Consider the following 19,817-nt stretch of genomic DNA (forward strand, 5'->3'; position numbering starts at 1 on the left):
CTCCTTACAAGTTTGAAAAGTTTTCCTAATGATAAATTTGGAGTCGTCCACAGCTCCCAGGCTGAGCTCAAGGAGGAATTCAAGGAGGAGGAGACTAGCATTGAGATACTTTATCTACACTTCTTACATTCCATCTGCACATTCCTGCTGCCATGTGCTGCCCATTAATGATGACACTAATGAGGAAACAAGGCTGGAAAGAAGCAGTGGCAACACCATCTGGTAAATCTCCATGGGCCTGTGCACATGAGGCAGGTAGGTCTGGGAGTTCAACCTTTGGGACATCTTCCTTTCACACTTTGAATCTTCATTTGGGGAAGATATTCTTTATTTTTTATTTTTCTACTCAGTTTTAAAATTCTTTTTTATTTATTTTATTGTTTATTTTTACATGTGTGTATGTATTTGCATGTACATGCAGGTGCCTGAGATAGGCCAAAAATCGGGTTGAATTCCCTGGAGCTGAAGTTGCAGTTGATAATGAGTCACCAATGTGGGTGCTGGAAACTGAACTCCTGTCCTTCAGAAGAGCAGCAGGTATTCCTAACCATTGAGCCATTTCACCAGCTCCATGTTTTTGTTTTTGTTTTTTGTTTTTTACTACTTATGTCAATTTTGATGATGATGTTTTCATAATGAATGGTTCATTTTTGTCTGAAGTTTCAAGTTGGCAAAAACTTGTGAGTTTTTAATCAGGTGTGCTGGAGTACGCTTTTAATCTCACCACTGTTGAAGCAGAGGCAAGTGAATATCTGTCAGTTTCACACCAGCCTGGTCTACATAGTGAGTTGTAGGACAGCCAGGGCTACAAAAATCAAATCGCAATTTGTGTTTCCTTATATTTTTTCAGTTGTCTTCCACATATGCAATTACAGTCTTTAATGTTGTTTATTGTCTTTTTCTCTTAGTTCCAATTGCCAAAATTTCTCAAATAAACTCAGTCTAAATTAGTCAATAGACTATAATTTTGTTTCTCTTTTTATTTTTATTTTATCTTTATTATGCCCTTTCTGTTTTCTTGAAATTCCTTTTATTATTTTCTGCTATATTCATGAGATAAATGCTTATTACACTTATTTATCTTAATTTTCTTGTTTTCAAATACATATGTGAGTATAGAAGTGACTCTTGATGACCCTAATGTCATCTCACAGGTATGGACAGTATTAACAGCTGCATTTCTTTGTTTTTTTTTAAGATTTATATATTATTTACATAGCATACTGCTTGCACACTAGAAAAGGACACCAGATCACACTATACATTGTTATAAGCAACCATGTGGTTATTGGGAATTGAGCTCAGGATCTTTGGAAGAACAGCCAATGTTCTTAATCTCTGAGCCATCTCTCCAGCCCCATCTGCATTTCTTATAAAGTCAGGTTACTGGTATGTGTGTTAATGTCTAATTTTATTTCATCATATTATGTCACCATACCTTCCAAGCTTTCTTTAATTATGTAACCTAACAGAGATAGTGGTACATACCTGTACCAGAGGTAGGAGTATCTCAAGTAGTAGGTCAGCTTGGGTTCCATAAAGAGTTTAGGCCCAGCCTGGGCCACATAAAGAACAAAACAAAACAAAAACCCTTCCAGTGCTTATGACATCATTTAATTTCATTATCATTCAAGATTTATCACCTCTTTGTCCATGCTTCATTTAATTCCTTTCTGTAATATATTAGCCTCTTGAAAACAGGGGCACTTTCTCTTACTCACCATCACATAAAGCAGAGCCTAGAACTTAATAGACACTCAATAAATTATTCTTGAATAAATAAATTATGAACAATAAATATGGTACTTCAGATTATCATTTTGTTTTGTTTTTCTTAGAAACTGGAAGGATTTCATTGTTGAATGAGTGTGTTCTCACACACAGGCAAAGTTTATAAGCCAAATATACTTGCAAAGAGTATTTTCTGTTGTTTACAATGTTGTTACTAGCAGAATCCCATAAACTTCCTAATCTCTGGGTTGCTGGATAATGAACTGCATTAAGCTTTTCAACAAAGATTGTAGATATACTATTTTTCTTTGTATTGACAGTTGTTCCTTCTAACGCCTTGGTTCCAAATTCACAGATTCAACTTTGTTCAGATGGAAGGAAAATATTGTGACTGTACTGAACATATATAGACTTTTCTAGCTACTGTTTTCTAAACAATACAGCATAACCACTAACTATACAGTATTACAGTGCTGTTAGGTATTATAAATAATCTAAAGTTTAAAATAGACATGATCATTCACATACATTATAAACAAATATTTTATATAATGGAAATTGAGCATCTAAAGATTTTGATATCTTCAGAGAATCGTGAACCAATCCTTCGTGTATACCAAAGTTTGAGTACATATGTTTTCCACTCTGTATTTGAAACTATTTTGTTAATTACATAAAAGACTATAATTTATTAACATTATATATTATTTTTTCCTATTTCAGGCCTTTCTATCTAAAATTCTAGTCCATCATATATTGACAAGGTGACATGTTTTCTTTTTATTAGTTTCTTCTGGTTCATCTTCTTCCATTTTGTTATTTAATGGAATTTGTGTTTTATATTTAATACAATTTGAGTCTATGTCTTTTTGAATGAATTTAACCAAGTCATGTTGTGGTTCAGAGGCATCACAACTGCGTAGGACTATTGATTGCTCCCACCTTTGACAGCTTACATGGCACCTTCTCATACTATGAAAGCTAGTCCTCAGGGAGGTTTTCAGGTCAGATCCAGCTTGAATCTTCTGATATCTGTATCTGAAGCACATGGTGTCTTCAGCAGTAGCAGCTTACCTTCTACCTCTGGCAAGTAAGCAAGAGGAACTGCGATAGCCTATATTAATCTTGGAGGCTCTTTAACTTTCACAACCAAAAGCTTTAAAAGAAATTTCTTATGCTGGAAATTTGTTAGCTCTTGGAGGGATCACTGTCAGTTTAATTGGCATAATTTTATTTAAATTATACATACACATACATTTACATAAATCTAATTTTAGGTAAATATAAAATACATTTCCTTAAGACTTTTTAAAATATCCTTAGTGTTACTTATCCCTTCTCCCTCTCATCTTCCCAATCAAAGCACCCCTCTTTATTTTTTCCTTTTCTCACTTCACATTTCTTATATCCTATTCCTCTCTCACCCCACCCCTAATAATCTTTAAAAAAAACTCTCCTGGTGTCTGCAGTTATTACAGATTATATACACAAATCTGAAAATTTGGAGCCTCAGATGAGAGAGAACAGTCAATGTTTTTCTTTCTGGGTCTGGCTTACCTCACTCAATATTATCTTCTCGAGTTCTGTCCATTTCCTGAAATTTTTATTTTTCTCTCTAGCTGAATAGTATTCCATAGTGTATAAGCACCAAATTTTCATTATGCTTTCATTAGTTGGAGGACATTTAGGTTGTTTTCATTTTGTAGGTATTGTGAATAGAACAGCCAGCAATGAACAAGGAGTATTAGAGCTGGGTCATATGGTAGATTACATTTTAGTCTTTTGAGAATTCTCCACACTGATTTCCAAAGTGGTTAGACCAGTTCAAAGAGGTTTTTTGTCCCCAGAACCTCTCCAACACTTTTTGTTTGTTTGTTAATCTTAGCAATTCTGACTGAGGTAAGATGAAATCTCAAAGTTGTTTTAACGTAAATTCCCTGATTTCTAGGAACAACGGAAAATTTTGAGACACTTCCTAGCTGTTTTTATTTCATCTATCTTTAAACCTATTTTTTAAAAAATCTTGTCAAATGTCAGATGGCTCTCATCACATATACACTTGTTTGGGTCATCCATTTTGTTCCATGGTTTGCATGTCTGTTCTTGTGCCATACCCACAGCAATTTTTAAAATGACACACAGGGCTGGGCATGATGGTGCATGCCTTTAATCCCAGAACTTGGGAGGCAGTGAATGATGGATTTCTGAGTTCAAAAACAACCTGGTCTATATAGTGTGTTTCAGGACAGCCAGGGTTATGTAGAGAGAGACTGCCTCAAAAAAAAAAAAAAAAAAAAAAAATGACACCCAAACTCTCCCAGTTTGATCTGGGAGAAATTTTTTTTCCTGTATTTTCTAAAACTACTGAGCAAAACTGTGACTGAACAATGCCAAAACAGTATATTCTCAAGGGAAATTAGTTTCATTAAAGGAAAGCCATCAAACAGTTGTGTGTTTTCCCAACTGGAGTCATTTCAGGTAACACAAAACCCCATGTAGTGAGGAGTAAACTTCCTTTCACAAACCTTAAAATTATTTTCTTTCTATTTAAAAAACTTTGTGAGTTTCACAACATGCACCCCAGTCCTGCTCATCTCCCTATCCCCTCATATCTGCCCTTCACTCTTGCAACCCCTCCCCCCAAAATAAAACACAGACACACACACACACACACACAAAAAAGCATAGAAAACATTTCATTGTGGAAGCTATAGTATGTCACAGTGTATCACAAATTATATCCCTCTGTCCACACATCTTCACTTGCAAATGTTCATTTCAATGAAACATACAACAAGGACATTTGCTCAACTATGTTCATAGCAGCTTTGTTTGTAATAGCCAGAATCTAGAAACAGCCCAGATGTCCCTCAACCAAAGAAGAATGGATAAAGAAATTGTGGTACATTTACACAATGGAATGCCGCTCAGCTATTAAAAACAAGGAAATCATGAAATTTGCAGGCAAATGGATGTAACTAGAAAATATCATCCTGAGTGAGATAACCCAGACCAAGAAAGACACATATGGTATATACTCACTTTTAAGTGAGTTTTAGTCATATAGTATAGGAAAATCAAACTACAACTCACACAAGGAAGACCCAAGGGAGGACACTTAACTCCCACTCAGAAGTGGAAATAGAATAGACAGCAGAACTGTTTAAGAGAGGGGACTGGGTTAGAGAGGGAGCACAGAGAGAAATGAGGGTTGATATCAGAACTGGAGAGAGCGGGGCTGGGAAGACAAAGAACTTGCAGAAAGAAGAGAAACCTTGGGCAGGGACTTCTCTTTGACAAGCTGGAGACCTACGACAGGGCAAGCTCCTGGGAGGATATGAGGGTGATTCTAGCTGAGATGCTCAGTAACAGGGGTCATGGAAACTGAAGAAGCCACCCTCTTACTAGACACTACCTCTAGTGGAGGGAGGGGAATACCAACCCACCCAACAAACACATCTACCCAAAACTTACCTGGCTTACAAGATGTGCAGGGACAAAAATTAAGTAGAGATTGAGGTAATGTCCAACCAATGAATGGTCCAAACTGAGACTGACAGCCAAACCCTGACACAATTAACTATACTCTGCTATGCTTGCAGACAGAAGCCTAGCATAGCTGTCTTCTGAGTGGCTCCATCCAGCAGCTAATCGTAACAGATGCTAAGACTCACAGCCAAACATTGGGTGATGCTTAGAACTTCTTGTGGAAGAGTGGGTTGAAAGAGAAAAGGATCCGGAGGTGACAGGAGCTCCACAAGAAGATCAACAGAGCCACTAACCAGGACCCAGGGAGTCCTGTGGAGACTGAAGTACTAACCAAGGACCATGCATGGACTAGACCTAGGCCCCCTACACAGATGTAACCGATGAGCAACTCGGTCCTCATATGGGTTTCCTAGGAAGGGAAAAGGGGGCTGACTCGGACCTAGACTCTGATGCCTGCATTTTCATTACTTTCCCCTGGCAGAGGCTACCTTGCCAGACCACAGGGGAAGAGGATGCACACAGCCCTGATGCTTTATATGCTGGGTTGGGTAGGTAGGGAAGATGGGATCGGGAAGACAGTGAGAAAGCATAGGATGTCGAGGAGAGGACAGAGGGGCCTATGAACAGGATGTAAAATGAATAAATTAAAATTAAAATTAAAAAAAGAAAGAAAACATCTCATCCTGGAAGCTGTGCTGTGGCAGTGTGTCCCACATTATATCCCTCTGTCCACACATCTTCACATGCAAACGTTCATTGCAATGAGCCATTGATCTGGTTCAAGGTCTCCGGTTCCTGTGACACCATCAATATTGCATCCTCATTATTAGGACACCTCCTGGTTATTCTGTTTTTGCCCTGTGTCATGAAGATCCTGCAACTTTGGATCAGCAAGACTGGCCCTTTCACACATTCCAGCCATTTAAAGATGATGGAGATAAGCTAGAACTTCTGCACAGGTGTAGCCCATGGTAGTTCAGTGTCCAAGTGGGTTCCATAGTAATAGGGACAGGGACTGTCTCTGACATGAACTGATTGGCCTGCTCTTTAATTACTTCCCCCTGAGGGGGAAGCAGCATTACCAGGCCACAGAGGAAGACAATGCAGCCTGCCCTTCTGAATATTGCAGCTAATGAGGGACAGGGCTAGATCTTCTTTGTTCATGACCCTGTTTCGCCACTGCTAGAATCAACTCTCCCACACTCAAACCCTCAGGGCTGGCTCACCCACACCGCTACCACCAGGGCCAGATCCACTATGAGGAGCAGGGCCCACTCTCCTGAGTGCTGCAGTCAGTAAGAGGTGGGGCCCTCACTACATAGTTCTGCACAGCCCAGTTCTACACAACCCCTGGACATCCACATGGTATCCAGTGACTAACTGACCAACAATGCCCCCGTGTTCGCCATTGGTAATATGAGCCACGGATATCAACACCAATCCTTGTCACTGTGTAGCCACAGACCCAGATATGGCAGTAACTTGGGCTGGGACCTCACCATGGTCCTATGTGGTGGGGCTGTCCATTCACAACAGGCTACTCCCTTCCACCCTCGAGTCTCCAGTTCCATCTCTCTTCATAATGCTCAAACTGCTCCACTTCTCTTTCTTTTTCATCTGTCAACTACATACTTGCACATTGTGATGGCCCCTGCTGCAGGCTGGCCACTGGGCTGGTGAACCTCTGGGTGATATCCTCTCTTTGCACTGAGAGGTGTGGTGGTAAGTAGGAGTCTATGGCCTCCCTATTCTGTGCATGGGAGGGCAGGTCTGTGGATGGCATGGTGGTCTACAGGTCTGTCTGTATTCCTCATCCCTTGCTGTGCTGCATGGTGGTTGGCAGGACTCTGTATCTATGGCTTACCTATCTCATCGGGTGGAAGGCAAGTCTATGGGCATCTTCCCTTGCCTGCATCACATGGCATGGCTGAATGCAGGTCTCTGTCTGTTTTCCTCCTCCTGTGCTGCAATGCCTGGATTTGGTTTGATATTTATGAGTCCTAGGCATAAGACAGCTTTGGCACCAAGCCAAGCATGAAGCTAGGATGAACAAAGGACTGCCATCTGCTCTGCCCTTGACTGATATAAAAACAACACTGCCAACAAGGTGTCTTTTTGCCCATTGCCAGGGGGGGAAATTCTCTTACTTTTTCTCTTTTTTCTTTCTTTTTTTTGTGGTAAAGTTCTATGAACTTTTGTTTTTTATATATGATTTATAGTTTTGGATCTTTTAGGTTTTTTCCTATTTAAAAATTTATTTTTTTTATATTAGTCTCAGGTTATTTACTCTGTATCCCAGCCATAGCCCCTCCTTCCCTCCCAACACCACCCTCCCTCCCTCATCTTCTCTCTGCCCCTTTCCAAGTCCACTGATAGAGGAGGTCCTCCTCCCCTTCCATCTGACCCTAGCCTATCAGGTCTCTTCAGGCCTGGCTGCAATGTCTTCTTATGTGGCCTGGCAAGGCTGCTCCTCACTTGGGTGGGTGGGTGGGGGGTCGAAGAGCTCACCGTTGAGTTCATGTCAGAAATAGTCCCTGTTTCCCTTATTAGAGAACACATTTGGACACTGAGCTACCATGGGCTATATCCGAGAAGGGGTTCTAGTTTATATCCATACATGGCCCTTGGTTGGAGAAACAGTCTCATGAAAGACCCCTGTGCCCTGATATATTTGGACCTTGTGGCGCTCCTGTACTCTCCATGTCTTATTAACTCCCCCTTCTTTCATATGATTCCCTGCACTCTGTCGAAGGTTTGGTTATGAGTCTTAATATCTGCATTGATACACTGCTAGGTAGAGTCTTTCAGAGGCCCTGTGCTGTAGGCTCCTGTCCTGTTATTTGTTTTCTCCTACATCCAATGTCCATCCCATTTGTCTTTCTAAGTGAGGATTGATCATCTTACCCGGGGTCCTCCTTCTTGTTTAGCTTCTTTAGGTGTACCAATTTCAGTATATTTATCCTGTCTTATGAGGACATAAGTATATTTATCCTATCTTATCTTCCCTAGGCTTCTTTATCTTCTCCAGGTGTACTGATTTTAGTATGTTTATACTATATGTCTAATATCAACTTATGAGTGAGTATATACCATGTGTATCTTTCTGCTTTTGGGATACCTCACTCAGGATGATTGATTCTAGGTCCCACCATTTGCCTGCAAATTTCATGATTTCCTCACAGTTTCATCATATAGTCTAAGGACTCAGCTGGTGATATTCCAACCACAGTCTCCTGAGTGCTGGGATTATAAGCATTCTCCTCCACAGCTGTTTAAATTCTACAAATACTGACAACTGAATACAGTCATGTAACTACTACTACAATCATAAAGCACAATATTTTAATCACCCCCAGAAAATTCCCTTTTTCCCCCATGTAGTTTATTCTCTCTCTTCAACCTGGAAATTAGTGCCACAAATTTTGCATTTTTCAAAATGTCATATAAAAGTGAGGCTCAGGGGCGCACACCTGTAATCCCAGCACTCAAGGAGGCAGAGGCAGATAGAACTCTGTGAGTTCAAGGCTAGGTCGTTCTACAAAGTGAGTCTAGGACAGTCAAGGCTACACAGAGAAACCCTGTCTCGAAAAAAAAAAAGAACAAAATGTCATATAAATGATGCCAAGTTTCACTCATTATAATGCTTTTGAGTTTTATTCATATTATAGATTGATTGAATAGATCAGAATTTATTTATTGCATATGTAAAGACAGTAAAATTTGCCAGTTCATTCATCTGTTGGTGGATCTTTTCTAAGTTTAGCCAATTACCAACAACGTTGTTACAAATGTTTACATGCAAGTCTTTGTGTTGATATGTTTTTATTTCTATTGAATAAATACTTATGATTTGAGTTGTAAGGCATTGAAAAAGACATATTTAATCCTTTCTGTTTTTAATGTGTCTGTACCATCTTACATTTCCATCAAAATTATGTGAGAGTTTTGCTTTATCCAATCTTATTCTGTACTTGATTTTACCTTTTTTTTTTTGATACTGGATCTCAAGTAGCACAGGTTGACCTCAATATCTCCTCATATATTTGAGGATAATCTTGAATGTCTGATCCTCCTTCCTCCACCTCACTGTCCTGGGTTTACAGATATAAATCAGCACACCCAGTTTATGCAGTGCTAGAGACTGAAGCAGGACTTTGCATATGCTATGCAAGTAATACAGCAGTTGAACCCCATTCCCAGTCCCAATTCACCTAGATATCATGAACATAGGGCCTTCATTAGTGTGTTGCTTCATAAATACCTTATCCAAGACTATGGTTTTCATTTTCATTTTCTTAACAGCATCTTGAGAAAAAGATTTTAATTTTGATAAATCCAGTTTGTTGGTTATTCATGCTTTGCGTTCTCTGTGTCCTAACAAAAGATCAAAAAGACTTTTATCATTTCTAGACATTTTGTCATTTAAGCTCTTACATGTAACTTGGTGATACATTTTGAGTTAATTTTCATAAAATCTTTGAATCTAGCAAGATTCATTTGTCTCCATATCTCTGTCCAATTGTTTGTTCCACCACAATTTGTTGAAAAGATTTTTTTTTCTTCCTCTGCTGAGTTATCTTGATGCCTTTATTTAAAATCAGTTGACAAAATGTGTGGATCCAATTCTGTACTCTTTATTCTGGCCCATTGATCTCTATGCCTACCTAGTCTTCCAAACCACATTCTTGATATCTGTGCTTTACAGTAAGCATCAAAGTCAGATACTGTAAGTTAATCAATTTTGTTCTTTCCCTAAATGGTTTTGGCTATTCAAGGCTATTTCAGAATCAGCTTGTCCATTTCTAACCCACAAAAAAGGCCTGCTTGATTTCATATCCCACAAATTTTCTTATATCATGATTTCTTTTTCTTATATGATTTCTTACATCATTATATCACTCAGTGCAAAATGTTTTCAAGTATCTATTTTATTTATTCATTGAATAGTAAGTTATTTAGAAATATGTTTCTTGGGGCTCAGAGGTTTGGTTCCCAGCACCGATATGCCAACTCACAACTGTTTGTAACTCTGGTTCCAGAGGATCTGATGCACTCTTCTGCACTGTCCATGAATCAGGTACGCACGTGGTACACAAACATACAAATAAGCAAAACACTCGTACACACAAAAAAAATAAATATAGGTCTTAATTTCAAAACATAGTGAGCTCTAGTTTTTTGCTTCATTTCTAACCTTAATTCATAATGGTCAGAGACTATACTCTGCACTATTTTAATCTTTGCAATTTGTAGGACTTACATTACATCCTTTCTATAGTCAATTGTATGGATTTTTTTCATTTCTAATGAAAAAGTACACTGTCTACTTTTAGAGAGGAGACATATACATTCCTTACTTATATTAACATGATGAATTATGCAAGTCAAGAATTTTATATTCTTACTAATTTTGTCTTATTTTACCAATAGTGAGAATTATTTATTCCCCATTATGTTTAGGCAATAAATCACTATACAACAATAATAGTGAGTAATAGTGAATAAACCTCATGTAAGCAGATGGATGATTAATGAACTGATAATGTTGATTGGGAAAAAGGCAGACACAAAGAAATACTTTCTGGATGTTTCTATTTAAGTAACATTAAAAAAAAAAAGACAAAACTGATCTATGTTTTCATAAGTCCCTACAATGACTGCACCTGGCAGCGCAGGCGAACATTAATGTAGTATAGGAAGCTAGAAATGTTTTCTTTCCTAATTTGGTTTCTAGCCAAACAAATGTGTTTGTTTTGGGAACAGTTATCAAGGTGCATATTTATGACATGTGTACTTTTGATAGCATCTTAAAAGCCAATCCAGTCATGGTAGCACATGCATGTAATGCTGGCATTTGGAGGCTAAGGGTGGAGGCTAAGGGTATTATTCTGAAACCAGAATAATATGGAACCTGAAGAGAAATTGCCCTGCTTTGATGTCTTTTAATTTATTCACCACTATGTAGGTGTCAGCAAATTGAAGAAGGGGTAGGCTACTCTGATGACTTCCAGGTGTTTATTTCAGTATCTTTCTGTTATCATGTATTTTCCAATAGTTCTACAAAGACCCTTATGTCATTTAAATCTCAAAAAAAGGATAAAATAATACTGTACCCACTAAGAGAGCTCCTTATCTATTTCTCATTGTCATAGAGCAAAATAATACCACTCATGGTCACTACCAAGTTGTCATCAGTCCCTTCATTCTACTATCCCAGTGTCTTTCCCAAAGACAAAAATAGATCTATAGCCCTCCTGAGACTCCATTTCTACATCTTTAAAGAGATGGTGATAATATTCTTTAAAGAATTCATCAAATGCATACTATCATCACATATGTACAAAGAACTAGAGTCTGTCCATTTTGTGCCTTGCCTGCTAAAGAGGCACACATGCAACACAGGAGTCCCTTAAAGAATCAGGGCAACATGAAGTTTTCCAAAAGCACGGAGCAGTTGGGAGATGAGGCTGTAAACATACCCTGGATCCATGTATTCAAGAGTCTTTAATTATCCTTGGGGAAAGTTTGGAGTCCCTTTTTAGGTAGTAGATGTCCTCTGAGAGTGTTTCTGTAATGATAGGAGAGCTTGCTTTAGAGAAACTGCTCTGGGAAATTATGGGTTAGAAAGCCCTATAAAGGTATTGTACTTCGGAGATGGTGGTTGGAATCAGACATTCTCTCCAGGAAAATCTGCTCTCTAGTGTGACTAAAACAACAAAGAAGAGAATGAGAGAGTTAGGAAAAGGACAAGAGGAAGGAGAGGCAGAGGGAGGAGAAGGAGGAGATGGAGATAGAGTTAAATCAAACCTCTGATATGAAGAGCTCTATGCAAATAGGATTATTTAGTTGTTCAGATTGCAGCAAAAAGGTAAAGGCCTGCTCTTGGGATGAATTCCTTAAGCCATTAGCAGCATGGCCAGTTATCAATTAAGAAATAGTGTCTAGTGGATCTACGGGGCTAAAAGGCTCTATAATAAAATTTGGGAGGGGTGAACATAAACTATAGTAAATCCACCTTGGCTGTATAGAAAGAGGAACAGGCTACTGAGAAGATGGGTGGTGGCCTGGGATAGGAGGCTAGTCCATAACGAAGTGTCTGTTATTTCTTGGTTGGTTAGTTCTAAAACCAGAATGTGCTATGGCCTCATTCAGTAACCTCAGAAATCCCCAAGAAAGGAATGTCGATCAGCTAGATTTTATTTTCTTTTTCTTTACTTCAATGATGCATCTTAAAGCAACGAGTTAACAGAATCTTTTAAAAAAAAATTTCCAGTGTCCAATCTCATCTCTTTTAACTTAATTTAGGTAGGACATTACCGAAGTCTTCTCTTACCAAAAAGCAAACTAAGGCTTGAGAAGGGTTGTGGCACATGCACAAACTGTATTTTCTTCCACTGAGAACTTTCTCTACAAGATTAACAGATCAAGCAACCTTGCTTGAGAAGAACAGGTAGGAGTTATAAGCATTCAGGTGTTCGAGGCAAGTCTGGAATACAAAATGAGGATCTGTCTCAAAAACAATCAGTCAGGTGTGGAGGCTCACACCTTGATCCCTGCACTCAGGAGGCAGAGGCAGGCTGAACTCCTGAGTTTGAGGCCAGCAAGGTCTACAAAGCAAGTTCCATAACAGCCAGGCGTGCATAATGAGACTCTGAGTCAGAAAACAAACTAACCAACAAATATATTCTTTGTGGTTGAGGATGTGGCTTTGTGGTGCTTATCTAATACAAGAAAGGATTCCCAGCATCTCACATAAACAAACTAACTAACTAACAAATACACTTTCTATTGTCTTCTGTTTTTCTTTTCAGTTCTAGAGATTGATTCATGCAGGCTAGGAAAGCACACTACTGCTGAGCAATATACCCAGACTGTGTCATCAATTTCTATTGTCCTTTCTTACTCGTTTTTAAAAACTGACAAAGTTTCAAATTTCTTCTTGAAAACACTTAGTGCTATGAATTTTTCTCTTAGCACTGCTTTCATTGTGTCCCATAAGTTTGGGTATGTTGTGCCTTCATTTTCATTAAATTCTAGCAAGTCTTTAATTTCTTTATTTCTTCCCTGACCCAGCTGTCATTTAGTAGCAAGTTGTTCAGTTTCCATGTGTGTGTAGGCTTTTTGCTATTTCTGTTGTTTAAGTCCACCTGTAATCCATAGTGATCAGATAGGATACAAGGGATCATTTCAGTCTTCTTGTATCTATTGAAGCTCGCTTTGTGACCAACTATATGGTCTCTTTTGGAGAAGGTTCCATGAGGTGCTGAAAAGAAGGTACACTCTTCTGAATTTGGGTGAAAAGTTCTTTAGACATCTATTAGGTCCATTTGATTTATGAGGGGATGAAGGAAAGGGCTACAGCTGGAATACAAAGTGAATAAACTGTACTTACTATTAAAAAAGAAGTCCTGACATTCTGATCAAATGCCATAGAGCCATTGTGGAAAAGAGCTAAATTACAGCAGTTTCCCTTAATAAAACAGTACTTGCTTTAAGCACTTTAATTTTGTCTAATAGGTGATAAAGATGTCCTTGATTATTATGTTGTATTTTGGGAAAAATACAATGTTTTATGCATTTGGAAAATAAGACAAAATATGGTGCTGTCGTGTGAAACTCCACATTAATACTTGGTCTCACAGAAAAGATTTACGACTTATTCTCTGCTGGATAAAAAGGTTACAGATGTGAATAAAGTTTTAGTAGGTCACATGGTTTTGTTTCCTGTTGTGCAGCTATTTGTTGTTCATGAAAGGTACAGCGACAAGTTTTTCTGTGAGTTCTGTTATGACTATTGTTATTATAGTCCTATCATACTACTTCTTAAAATGTTTGTCATATCATGAAAATCCATTAAAGCCCATTTAAGTATACCTGATTTTTAGCAAGGACCTTCTAGGGAAACATATATACTTGTTTTAGAGAACTATAGCTGGCTGGGTATATTTGAAAATGCTGTTAACTAGCTACAAGGCAGTCACTGGAATCTACTTTTTATTTACAGTAAAGCAGTTATCCTGTCAGTACAGCTTTTTATCAAAATATTTTGAGATAAATACATGTGAGGTATACTTGTTTAGAAGTTAGAAACCAAGCTAGGTGTGGTGGCATACACCTGTAATCCCAGCCCTCTGGGAGGCAGAGGCAAGCAGATCTCTGCGAGTTTGAGGCCAGCCTGGTCTACAAAGGGAGTCCAAGATAGCCAAGGCTACACCGAGAAACCCTGTCTCAAAAATACAAAAAGTTAGAAACTAAACTAAACATTGGTCCCCTGTTTCACTTGGATTCATTATTACATTGTCTTCTATTACTAAAACATATATTTTTCTAGACATTTTTTTATTTTAATTTTATTTTTTACAATATATTCATATTATAACCTAATTGCAGCCCCCTCCCTCATTTCCTCCCTGTTCCACTCCCCCCCATCCACTTCTCCTAGTCCATTGAAAAGGGGAGACCTCCTCCCCTACTGTCTGGCCCTAGTCTATCAGTTCTCATCAGTACTACCTTTGTCATCTTCCTCTGTGGCCTGGCAAGGGCTCACCACTGGGGGGAAGTGATCAAGGTGCAGGCAACTGAGTTCATGTCAAAGACTGTCTCTTCTCCCTTTACTAGAGGACCCACATGGCGACTGAGTAGCATATGGACTACATCTGAGCAGGAGGTCCTCTCCATGCATGGTCCTTAGTTGGTGGATCAGTCTCTGCAGGTCCCCTTGGGGCCAGATTTTTTGGATTTGTTGCTCTCCTTATGGAGCTCTTGTCCACTCTGAGTCCTTCTATCCTCCCCTTCTTCCATAAGACTTAACTGCACTCTGCCCAAAGTTTGATTGAAGGAATTGAAGAAAACAGGTCTAACTCCATTTTTTTCTCAGACTCTATCTTAAGTTGACTGTCCTTGGAGTGACTTAGCCCTCACCTTCGGGTTCCGAGAAGGGCTCCCTGGCCCTTCACCCTGCAGGTTGTTGGAATACCACAGAATGTGTTAACAGATAACTATAATCAGGCCTCCACTCTGCAGGTTGTCATAAATACCACAGAATGTGTTAATGGATCCTCCATCCAGCTGGCTATCATACAGATATCTTAGATATCTTGTAGTTTGGTCAGGTGGCTTGGAACAATTAGCCTAAAGGTTACCTCGCTTGCTAAACACCCCCTCCCCCCAACAGCGCGCACACGCGCACACCCTTCCCTGTATCGCCAAGGCTTGCAATTCCTGGCTTGCATTTTTTCCCTTTAAAAACTCTGTTCACCTGAGACTAGAGGCCTCACTTTCTAACCTGCTGCTTCAGGGAAGACTGAAGGCCCAAGCTTATGTGATTTGCAACAGATTCAACTTCTGGTGATCTTTTAGGGGTCTCCCAAATCAGGCACAACATGATGAGGGATTTTTTTTATTTTGGGTTGGGAAAAGGTGTTGAGTGTTTGTTTGTTTTAATATTATGCTTCATGATATGATTTAATTTAAATATATAACAAGTATTTGCTTTTAAATTACAGGCACACTTCCTCAAGATCCACCCTTACCACTCCTAGGCATATACCCAAAATTTGCTCAAGTACACAATAAGGACATTTGTTCAACCATGTTTATAGCAGCTTTATTTGTAATAGCCAGAACCTGGAAACAACCCAGATGTCCCTCAACAGAGGAATAGATACAGAAATTGTGGTACTTTTACACAATGGAATACTACTCAGCAATCAAAAGCAAAGAAATCATGAAATTTGCAGGCAAATGGTGGGATCTAGAAAAGATCATTCTGAGTCAGGTATCCAAGAAGGAGAAAGACACACATGGTATATACTCACTCATATAGACATATAAGATAGGATAAACATAATGAAATCTGTACACCTAAAGAAGACAAACAAGAAAAAGGACCCGGGGTAAGAGGATCAATCCTCATTTAGGAAGATAAATGGGATGGACATTGGACGTAGGAGAAAACAAGTAACAGGACAGGAGCCTACCGCAGAGGGCCTCTGAAAGACTCTACCTAGCAGTGTATCAAAGCAGATACTGAAACTCATAACCAAACCTTCTGCAGAGTACAGTGAATCATGTGAAAGAAGGGGGAGTTTGTATGACGTGGAAAGGATAGGAGCTCCACAAGGACCAAATATATCTGGGCACAGGGGACTTTTCTGAGACTGACACTCCACCAAGGACCATGCATGGATATAACCTAGAACCTCTGTGCGGATGAAGCCCATGGTAGCTCAGTAACCAATTGGTTTTCCATAGTAAGGGAACAGGGACTATTTCTGACAGGAACTCAATGGCAGGCTCTTTGACCTCTCCACCCCCCAAAGGAGGAGCAGTCCTGCTAGGTCACAGAGGAGGACTTTGCAGCCAGTTCTGAAGATACCTGATAAAACAGGATCAGATGAAAGGGGAGGAGGTTCTCCCCAATCAGTGGACTTGGAAAGGGGCAGGGAGGACATGAGGGAGGGAGGGAGGGAGGGTTTGGGAGGGAATGAGGGAGTGAGATACAGCTGGAATACAGAGTTAATAAAATGTAACTAATAATAAATAAATAAATAAATAAATGAGCATGAAATGTAAAAAAAATAAAGTAAGTTACTCAAGAAAAAAAAATTACAAGCACACACACACACAAAATCCTATCTCCTTTAATTAGGGACAATGACAATAGGTGCCACCTGGTGGTCATAATCAAAATTGCAATTAAAAATTGCAATTCTGAAAGACTAACAACCTGAAGCTTCTGGAACAAAATCTGAAAGGAAAGTGAGGTGCTTAGACTCCTGATTTAAGCCAGATCTGTCTAGAATTTACAACCCACTGGCAGCGATTCTCTAAACACAAGATATTCCACAGTCTCTAAGCCCCAAACTAGATATCCACTTTTGTCTGAACTGAAGAGAAAACTGAATGATTATTTTAGAAGATGTTTGAGACGGAAATGCACTGAAAGATATACTACCAAAATAATAATTTTAATCTGAATATACTTTGCTCAGTAAGTCAATATATTATGTACACATAATATATATAGTATGTTTTGGATATATATACATAATTTTTGTTAATTGGGTTACATTATTTTACATTTTAAATCATTTTTACATTTATTTATTGATTTACTCTCCTCCCTCCTTACTTCCCCTCCCTCCCACCCTTCTTTCATCCCTTTTCTCTCCACCCCCCTCTGTGTGTGTGTGTGTGTCTGTGTGTGTGTGTGTGTCTGTGTGTGTGTGTGTGTGCTTGTGCCTCAATGTATGAGATCAGAGAACAATGTGCAGGAGCCGTTTCTCTCCTTTCCCCCTATGGGTTCTGTAGGAGGCAAGGAGGTCTTTGTGCTCACAGATTAGCATTAGTGGAACCTGACTGAAATGTTAAATGCACAGGGTTGTCCTTTCAAGGGAAAGAATGCATATCCTGTTATCCTCTCAGAAGGTTAGGAGTGGGCTTGGCTAATATTCTGGTGACCTTTGCATGGGATCCTCCCCCAGGGTACTAACTTTGATTTTCTCAGTCATTTTATAGAGCCTGAATTTGTAATCAACACTGGTTAGTCACGTTGGACCTAACCACTGGCTGTGGTTGCAGCAACACGTCCTCTGACCTCTTATCCTCCACCAGATCTCCATCTGCAGCCCCTGACAAGGTTCCCTCCATCCCATCCCACCCCCTGGTAAGGTTCTAGAGATCAAGCTTATATTTCATTCTGCCTGGCAACAAGCCCTTTACCTGCTTAGGCATCTCCCTAGATCCACATTTCTAACTTAATATATTTTCCTAATTACAAGTTTTCAAACAAAGCAAAGAAGAGGTGCTCATGTAAGCTGAACCCTATGTGTCTCATCTGCCTGACCTTTCACTACCTGACTCAAATATATTAGCTGAAAATAGATGTGTGTTCTCCAGATGTGTTTCTCTGAGTACAGTTTAAATGCAAAAGAAAGCATTTACCTAAAATATGTATTATGCATAATCATTACATATGTACTCTTTTACATTCTGCTTATTTCACTATTATTTACCATTATTTACTATTATTTCTCTCCTTCTCACTGACATTAAATAATTAGTGCTCAACAGGCACAAATACTGCTTTCTGATTTAAACACAGGATCTCTAGTATCCCAGGATGGCCTTGAATGGACGATGTTGTTGAAGATGGCCTTGAAATCAGAACCCTACTTCCTCCATTTCTTGAGTGCAGAGATAACAAATATGCATCTCCGTGCTGAGAAATGGGACCATCCCAAATTAGAAAGAAAAACAACTGGACCTTGAATAAGGGCCAGCTAAGAAGAAAGAGCAAGTCAGGCAATTTAGGGGAGGACTGTTCTTGAAGCTGTAAGCGGCCTGCTACAGAACCGAGAGATGGGAGAAGAGGGGAGGACTGTCCTTGGAGCTGTGAGCTCCCCGCTACAGCTGCCAACCGCATAACTGCTATCTTTTCTACTAACTAATCAATGTAAAGGCCTGATTTTTTAGGAATAAAAACTCTGTGCTTTGTATGCTCGGGGTCGTCTCCTGCTTTGAAGGAGATGCGATCGGAATAAACTGCCTCTTGCTTTTGCATCGAACCGCGGTCTGTGAGTCACTTTGAGGGAGGGAGTGGTACGGACCCTGCACCGGGAGTGCAGGTTTTGCAGTGCCTAGTGCCAAATATTGTTTTAACTTACCTATCTCTTAGTAAGCCAGTTTGCCTAGCATACAGCAGTTATGAACCCCATATAGTTTGTAAGACTATATTTCCACCTAACTTTCAACTGTTTTCCTGCAGTCCACAGTACTTACCTGTTTTCAATACTTTAAGTCATTACCTTTTCAGTGTCTCATGTAGACCAAACTGCCCTTGAACTCACTATGCAGCCAAGGATGACTCTGAACTCATGACCTGTATTCTCAGCACTTGGGTGATAGAGGTGTGCATGGCCATGCCCAGTTTTAATGCTTGCAGTATCATTAGTATGAAGCTTTTACATATGAAATAACTAACAAATTGAAGTTTGTTTTAAGATGCATAAAGTATAACCTCCAATAAGGCAACTACTATCAAAAAAATAGAACATAATGTGTTGATAGAGATATGAAGAACATAGGACACTTTTGTATTGCTAATGTTAATGCAAATGGTGCAGCCTCTTTAGAAAAGAGTATAGGCATCCATTCAAAAATTAGACATAGAACTAATACATGATCCACTGATTCATCTTCTAGAAGTATACTGAAGAAAAAAAACTGAGAGTAGAGACTCAGATGGGGTAGTTTCCCATCCATGACCATAGGAGCATTATCAATAATAATGTCTATGGACACACAAGCAAAATAATGCCACATCTACAGTATGGACTGCTATTTAGCCTTCAAAATTAAAGATTATCTGCTAAATGCTATACATAGGTAAACCCCTTGAAAACATGCTAAATAAAAGAAGCAAGACAGAAAAAAAAAAAAAAACTACACTATGACTACACTTTCTTTATATAATCAAAAGCCAAATTCATACAAGATGGAAAACAGCACAGTGGATTTCAGGGTCTGTGGGAGGGCAAATAAGAAATTAATGAGTATAGAGTTCCAACAATACAGGATACGTTCTGGAGACAAAT

At 39.1% G+C, this 19,817-nt stretch overlaps 1 long non-coding RNA gene and 1 other non-coding gene across 2 annotated transcripts; one reads left to right on the forward strand and one right to left on the reverse strand.

Annotated features, from left to right (window-relative positions):
• Positions 1-431: 431 nt before the first annotated feature.
• Positions 432-18,719, forward strand: LOC132650084 (uncharacterized). Its single transcript, XR_009588447.1, has 3 exons — positions 432-537; positions 17,729-17,887; positions 18,326-18,719. It is a non-coding gene; the product is annotated as an uncharacterized LOC132650084 (long non-coding RNA).
• Positions 7,212-7,354, reverse strand: LOC132650219 (small nucleolar RNA SNORA48). The gene has a single exon (XR_009588602.1). It is a non-coding gene; the product is annotated as a small nucleolar RNA SNORA48 (small nucleolar RNA).
• Positions 18,720-19,817: the final 1,098 nt, after the last annotated feature.

This window comes from Meriones unguiculatus, chromosome X, assembly GCF_030254825.1.
Source record: "Meriones unguiculatus strain TT.TT164.6M chromosome X, Bangor_MerUng_6.1, whole genome shotgun sequence".
Taxonomy (NCBI): Eukaryota; Metazoa; Chordata; class Mammalia; order Rodentia; family Muridae; genus Meriones; species Meriones unguiculatus.